Genomic DNA, 8292 nt, shown 5'->3' with positions numbered 1-8292 from the left:
ATAATCAAAGTTTCACAGCAAAATTTAGTAGCTACAAAAATATTATATTTTGATTACTATACTTACATGCAAAGCACGTATATTATTTACTATAGTCATGTGCATTATTTACAAAAATATTATATTTGGATTACTATACTCACGTGCAAAGCATCCCAGTCATATAGAGTATAGCTGTAGCTTTAGTCTTCTACTTCTCCAAAAACTTTCTTGGTCTCAGCTTTTACTTTAACTGTAGCATTTGACCACTTCAATGCTGTCAACCTGAAGCAATATTTTTCTCTTTGCATGTTTTTCTACAAGCCAGTGTAAACATGATGCTCTAATTTCAAAGTCCAATGTCCTAGGGTTGAAAGAAATATTTCCTCTCCATAGCCTTGTGAGCTTTTGCTGCTTGGGAGAGCCAATAGCATTCGTAAATGAATATTTTTGCTAATATTTTTCTATCTATAAGTGCATTTTGGCTATATTCTCCCAATTTTTTTTGAATGAATATCTATTATTTCAAAAGAATTATTCTTCTGTTTCATTCATCTTCACTGCTTATTTCATATTCTTTATCTGCATAGATAAATATACTTTCATCTGAGGAAATTTCTTCTATTTCTGCAAATTTATTAATTTCTATTAATTCATTATCATTGAATAATTCTTCACCATCATCACCTAATTCAAATCTCTTTTATTAAATTTTGCAGGACATTGATTTGCTAAATATGCATTTTCTTTACAAAAATAACATTGACAATCAGTTATATTTCTTTTTCTTTTATTCTTCTTATATATCTTTTTCTTCTTCAAAAATTTATCCTTATGTTTATAATATTTAGCCTTTCTTATCTTCATATATCTTCTTATAAAGTATTTGCATTTTTTATATTTACTTTTTATTTTATGATAATAATAAGGAGTGTTGCATCCTATTTGAGTTGGCATACTTATTTTATTACTACACAGTCCCAATTGGTTTTTTAATTTACGAGTTTTTCTATAAAGACTACTTTTTCATGCCACTTATTTTATTTTTCTAAGGTATAACATATTCTTTTTCCTAACAAATCTTTAGTGCCTGAACTATACTCTTCTCTTAGTTTTTTACCCCAAGGAATTGGTATTATTGAGAAAAACATTTGTAAATATGTTCCTCTTTCCTTAGCATATGTTCTATAATAATAATTTTGAAAGATATAGATATACTTATCTATATCACACATATCACAAAGTGTTAATTTATGTAAAATGCTTGTATATTTTTGAGCTGACTTGATGTCTTTAAAGTAGCTTACTTCACCTACAAATTCAAGACAACTTAATTCAACTGCTCTAGTTATCATAGCATTTGTATCTTGATCATCTCCATATATTACTATTTTTGTTTCATCAGCGAACTCTAGTCCTAACCCCAAATCCTTAGCTCTTTGTGTTTTGGATCTCTTTTGTTTCATATCGATACAAAAGTTTCTCAAAAAAACACCATTCATTTTTCTATTTTTTTAAAATTATGTATTGGGGTTGAGATTCAAATATAAAAAATGGCGACTGTACAAACTACCTTCGGTCAACTTCGCTGGGAAGCTTGTGAACTCCTTTAATCCCATATTTGCCTGTGTCCAAGCAAAATATCATAGATTCAATCAAGCTCGAGGAATACCAACTCGAAAACTCAAGCAACCAGTCATGGCCAATCGAATACGAGCCTTTGGATTAATTACGCTAGGGGGGAAGAATCCTAGTAAAATTTCAGCCATGCCTATTCCTAAATGGAACATGTCCTTGGGGCACACTATCCAGATCAAAGTGTGTTGTTGAAATATCCAAAATTTGAGCAGAGAAATGGGTTCATCAATCAAGCCCGGAACATGGAGGAGATGGTTGAAAATATTGCAGCTGCTAGGCAGATTTTTGAGAGGTGGATGGTCTGAATTCCAGACCAACAATGTTGGTCGCCCTATATGAGGTTCGAGTCAAGGTACAATAAGTGAACAGGGCAGGGGCACTCTTTGAGAGATTTGTAAATTATTTAATTCACAAGGGTATTTGTAATCAATCATATTTAATTATTTCTGAATGAATGTTCACTGTCATCAATTGGAATTTCACTAATAGAGGTAGTTGAGTATTCTCTTTTTCATTTACCTTCTATTGTTTTTATAATTTTGTTTGAAAACAATGCAATATAAAGCACAAACAACAACTATTCCTTTTCCTCACTCACATGATAAATGGCATGTTCAATGTGGATACGTTTAAATTAATCCATAGATTTTTTCCCTTTTCGTCTTAGACGAAAAAACTCTAATTGTTATATCAAAATTAGTTAGTTCATTCTAGGTGAAATATAGGAAAATTTTTTATTATTTGCTTGGATTTGGATGACATGAAATGTCATTTCAATTAAAACTAAATTGTTTGCATGTTTGTTAGTTGTATGAACATTTAAGTGCTTTCTTTTATGTCTTGTTAATTGTTCAGCTTTTTGATTTTTATATGTATTTCAATAGGATAAAATGAAGTATAATATTCATTGAATTTGGACTATTTACATTTTACCTAAATGTTTTTGTTATTAATAGAGAATGTAAATTATTCCTAATGCTCAAACATTTTAGACCGGTTATTTAATTTTTAGTTAAAATTCATTTGATTGAAATAATTGGGTTTATATTTTGCTTGCTCGTCATCACCAACCAACTTATCAACAGCTCTCCGAAAACAATTCCATGCCCAACAAAATCTGGCTATTCTTCACTTCAAACTTGGAAAACTTAAGCCAAGAATTTGCCTTGGGATGGCATCAAAGGGTTCATATACAAAAAGTATATACATAAATTGTTCATAAAATGGTGCAAAAAACTAAAAAAAAAATAATGTGGCTCACTTTATATTAAAGAATTTCATCAAAAAGCTAGCTAAATCAACTCTTATATATAATAAATAATAATCATCTACCCTACAAACAATTAGGTATTATACGAAATGAAAATTGTAGAAAACTTGATTCTAAAGAACAAAGAAATACCATTCATGCAATTTTTTCTTAGACAATTAATTGATTGTAATTCTACAATTAAATAATCAGTAATCATAAGTATTGATATTTGCTAATACTATTCAGGAAGTATTCAATAATTTAACCAAATCTTAGTTTTTGGGTTGTTAAAATTTGATAACTTTACCAGAAATTCCATCATAAATTTTACTTTCAAAAAGAAAAGAACTTATCTAGACCGAAAAGTGAGCCTGCAAATGCATCTAAGGATGGAAAGTAGATGTATTGTATAATAATCAGAATGATAAAGATTTAATAAGTCAATTTATGTTGTATTCTAATACTCCTTTTAAAATTTGAATAGCACTTACAAATTAGATTTGCTTCTCCCATACTTGATATGTGCATATATATAAATATATATATATCCTCTTTAATAACATTATTTTGAATAATATGAAAATGTCCAATTTCATAATTTAAGTGTAATCACAACACATTTGATAATACATGATAGTGTTAATAATTGTTATCAAAGTTCAATCCAAATTTAATCAATAAAAGCTCAAAAAAAGTTCTAATAGCTTGTATATATATCCTTTTTAATAACATTATTTTGAATAATATGAAAATGTCCAATTTCATAATTTAAGTGTAATCACAACACGTTTGATAATACATGATAGTGTTAATAATTGTTATCAAAGTTCAATCCAAATTTAATCAATAAAAGCTCAAAAAAAGTTCTAATAGCTTGAGATCAAAGAGTTCAAAATTGAATAATACTTGCAGCTAAAATTAGTTAGAGAAATTGAAATATATATATATAAGTTATATTATGATGTAGATAATCAAAACTTAACAACAAATTTTAGTTGTTACAAAAATATAAGTGTGTTTGGATTGCAATTTTATCTCAAATAATATTTCGCTTGTATCATAAAAACATTTTCCAATTCACCTTTTTATATTCTCAACTACTTTTTATCTCACATACATCACATCACAAAAAGTACTACAGTAATTATTCCAAATAATGTTTCAAATTATATTTGGATTACTATACTCACATGCAAAGCACGTGCAGTATTTACTTGTAAAAATAATAATATAAGCAATAAAAACATAAGCATCCCAGTTACATAGAGTCTATAGCTGTAGCTCTAGCTTTGTTTGGATAGAGCAATTATTTGGAATAATTACTGTAACACTTTTTTTGTTGTGATATATGTGAGATAAAAAGGTGGATGAGAATATAAAAAGTGTTAGGATCCAAGCGGGGAACAAACAACTATTGAGATATTAAGTGCACAACAATTTAACGAGGAACAAGTCACAAGCATGAAAAATAGACACACACAAGAATTAACGTGGTTCGACTCCACCATTGAGCCTACGTCCACGAAGAGAAACCTGTTCTTTATTATGAGAGGAAAACCCTATACAAGAATACAACTTGAACCCAAGCCCAACTCTTGTATACCATCTCTCATCTCCCAAGAATCCTCTCTCACGCCCCATGTATAAGGCTACATGATGTCCCTTGTGTCTCCTTGTGTGTCTCTCGTGTCACCTTGTGTGATATGCCAACCCATCTATTTATAGGGAACATTACTACCAAAAAATCAAATAACAATTGGAAACCAATTATATTTCCTAAACTAAATAGAATTTCTTGGCTACTATTTCAAGTAACTAAAACCAATTAGAAAACTAGTTACTTCCACACAAGATAAGAAATCTATCTAAAAGAATTTAAGCCAATTTCCTAACAAATCTCCACCTTGGCGAAAATTTCTTTTGGCAACCATTTGCCTTCAATTACCAAATAATATGGTATCAAACTACACACCCGAATCAATACAGTTCTGACACCAAATTGATTCAATCGGCAAATGAACATATATAGTTATCCCAAGTCCAACCTTCAGTTGACTCGTGAGAAGGTGCCTCAATTCACCATCTCCCTTTGCAGAATTTCTTCTCACCACCACTTACAATCTAGGATTTTCTTCTGTGAGCTCTACCCCTAACCATTGAGGCAATCAAGTGGTAAAGTTATCATACTTCTTCCCATTCTCAGGACTGTCTCGCCACGTGTGGTTTCCAAGACTGTCGCACCTCACTTTTTGAATGGTGTGAAAGTAGTGTGTGGGATATGTATGTGAACGTGTGTGAAAGTAAAAATAAAAGGCCGTGGGATTGTGAAATGCGACGGTTTGGCCAAACAAAGGGTTTTAGATAGAAAAGGAGTCGCCACTTGGTATAGAGTTAGGCTGTACCAAGTCACCCAAAAAATGATTTTTGTTTTTGAACGAAAAAGTAAACAAACCCTTTTAAAGAACTTTTAGGTCTACGTAACCAAAAAAAGGGATCGGGGGTCACATTTGATAAGGGAGAAGGCAAAGGCAAAACCTAAGGCACTCCCTTACCCTAGCCAAAACTAGTTGCGTGACTTAGCCCCACTTTTCCTAATTCTTCTACCCAAAATATGCGTTGCATGTTGGATGTGACTAATGGATATGAAAAAAAAATGCAATCTTAAATCTAAAATGTCTCTTATGAGGTTTTTGGTCCCAATCATATTGAGTTGTGATGGCCAATAAGGAAAACTCTCATAGAGGTCGCAAGTAATGCAAATGAAGACCCAAATATGAGTGCAAGTGTGAATTGTAAGAAAAGTGCATGTGTGCAAGTGTAAGAAAAGTGCATGTGTGCCAATTGAGAAAATAAAGGTGTTTGTGTGCAAGTGGATGAAAATATGGTATAAAATATATATAAGTGCAATTGGGTGTAATTTGTGAGGTAGAAAAACAAGTGACAAGAAGAAAAATGTGTGAACATGGCATTTGTATTGAGAAAGATATAAGTAGTGAGAAAATATGGATAAAGAAGGTGATGGAGTGACATGATGGAAATGAAAGTGTATAAATCTAGAGGAATGCATCAAGTCGGGTACGGGAATGACTCCTAACTTCATGATTTTAATTTCCCCTTTGATTAGAAGGAAGAACTAGCGTGCTAAGGTTATTTTGTAGCCACACTCGCTCGTTTCCCTTATCGAAAGTGGACCCTCAAGCAAATGTACCCTATGACTAGCATGAGGATGCAAAAGCCTAAAATGAAAGGGAAAGGGTTGGAGGGGCATGTCAAATGCTAAAAAAACTAAGAAAAATGCATGAAATATAGTGAGACATGCGATTATGAACTAGCGAGAGGGGACGGCCTATTGGGTCTAGCATTGGACTAGCCCTTTTTAGAATTCTCTCATAAGCATTGGACTTGCGAGAGCTCGAGGGAAAAGACCATGGCCAGCGTTGAACTAGCCACGGTGACGCATTCATCCATTACATTCATCTATGACTATAGAAAGCAAGTAGACATGCCAATCACCTATAAACACGTAGCACAAAACACTTAGCATGCTCGACTAAATGCAAGAGCCTAACAAAGCAAATTAACCCGTAGCAACAAAAGCAAGCACTCAAACTAATGAACCTATTACATTTGCTAACTAAAACAAATGGGAAAGGGGAAAAGTGAATAAAAATGCTCTTCAAGCCCTATCTATTACAAGCCAAGAGGTGTACACATACCCCATAAAAGAATAACTTAATAAAAGCAAAAGTAAATGAAATGAATGAAAGGAATTAAGGAAAAAACAAGGAAAGCAAAGTAGACATGCAATTCTCACTTAGCACGTTGGATCACATAGGAGAGAGACAAAAAAGATAAAAGAAGTTATACCTCCCTTGAGTTGATGCCTTAAATGGAGTGAAATCACTTATTTATCCTCCAAAATAAAAGAAATGGTCAAGGTACCAATTTATTTGGGAAAATTAAAGAAAATAGGCAAACACAAGCTCACTTGGTCATAAAGCCCCTAAAGTCATGACTTAAGTGCAATTTAAACAAAGCATGGTGGTTAATTGAAGCAAACAAGCAATGAAAAGTTGGACAGTTAAAGCTGCCAAGGACCAAATTGAGGAAATCATTCAATTGGTTGGGTCATAGTGGAGCAAGGGGAGACTTGAGGGCTGAAGTGTAATTTTTAGAAAACATTTACATGCATGCTCATGCAATCCACGAAGAAATGAGCTTCTGCAACAAAGAAAGCTTATGATGAAGCTTTTCTACGATTTCAGCCACGGCTTTCTTCTCATAAAAAAATGTTTAAACCCACAAAATAAGAGCCATTTTTACCTGAGGATGTCAACACAGTGGAACGACCCTGAAATTTGCCCAGAAGTACGTGCAGATTTCAGGAAATGCAATCAGCAACCTTTGTTGCAGAAAATTGCAACCTTGGCGAAGCCGTCAATTTGTGGCCAGATTCGACTAGCTTCCTGTGATTTTCCTTTCAAGATATCTGAACAGAAATCACTCCCCTCACATTGTAGATGTTCCAGAAACTGAAATCTACCCCAATCCCTCTATAATCAAAGAGATAATTAGATCCAAATAAGGCTGAAAATCAGCCCTTTTTCTCACAAAAATTCGGCAACTTTTCTTCTTGCCGAAACTCCCTTGCTTAGCTCGAAACCATCACTGCCCGAAGCTTGTCCAGTGTTTCTTCCTCCCTCTAATCCTCAGCCGTTTCTTCCTATTTTTCAGCCTCCAAGAACCCTCTTTTCCTCCTCTCTTTTCCTTCTTTTTCCCTTGTTTGTCCGAAACCCTTTCTGATTTCTTCTCTTCCAGCCCTCTCTAACCCTCACTCTCGGTTCCTCACTCTGCCCGAAAGCTCTCCAGTTTCCCTTCTTCCTCTCGGTCTTCCCTCCTCACTCTCCCCCGTTTCTCTTTTCTTCCTCTGCAGCCGTCACCCTCTTTCCTTCTGTTTTTTTTTTCTTCCGCCGCCAACTAGCCCTCCCCAGGTTTCTAGTTTTTTCCCAGGCCTTAAAACCCTCAGCTCTCGTTTTGTTTCTTGCTCAAACCCAGCCGTCATCCAACCTCCTCCCTTTTCAGATTTCTGCCGTTTTCTTTTTGCTAAACCTAGCCGCCGACCCCCTCTCTGTTACTCTCCTCCTGGCTTTTCTTTTGCCGTCCCAGAACCTCTCTCTCGCTCCCCCCTTTTCTTAGCTGCGGCTTCAAGCATTTAAAGGAACCCCAAACCTAAACCTACGATCAAAGGCTCAGATTTCAAACCCCAAAAATGGGTTTATGTGGCATGCTCTTGCCCATTTGATCCCGCTTGTACTGAGAATCCTCTGGAGGAACCAATGAAAATCCGAGGAAAAAGCCAGCTGCCCTTTTTTTTATACATGCGCGTATCTGGTTTCTGATATGAAATTGAGGAAGGGCTTGGA

The sequence above is a fragment of the Coffea arabica genome, chromosome 7c (genome assembly GCF_036785885.1).
Source record: "Coffea arabica cultivar ET-39 chromosome 7c, Coffea Arabica ET-39 HiFi, whole genome shotgun sequence".
NCBI classification, from domain to species: Eukaryota; Viridiplantae; Streptophyta; class Magnoliopsida; order Gentianales; family Rubiaceae; genus Coffea; species Coffea arabica.
This window is presented reverse-complemented; position numbering follows the sequence as displayed.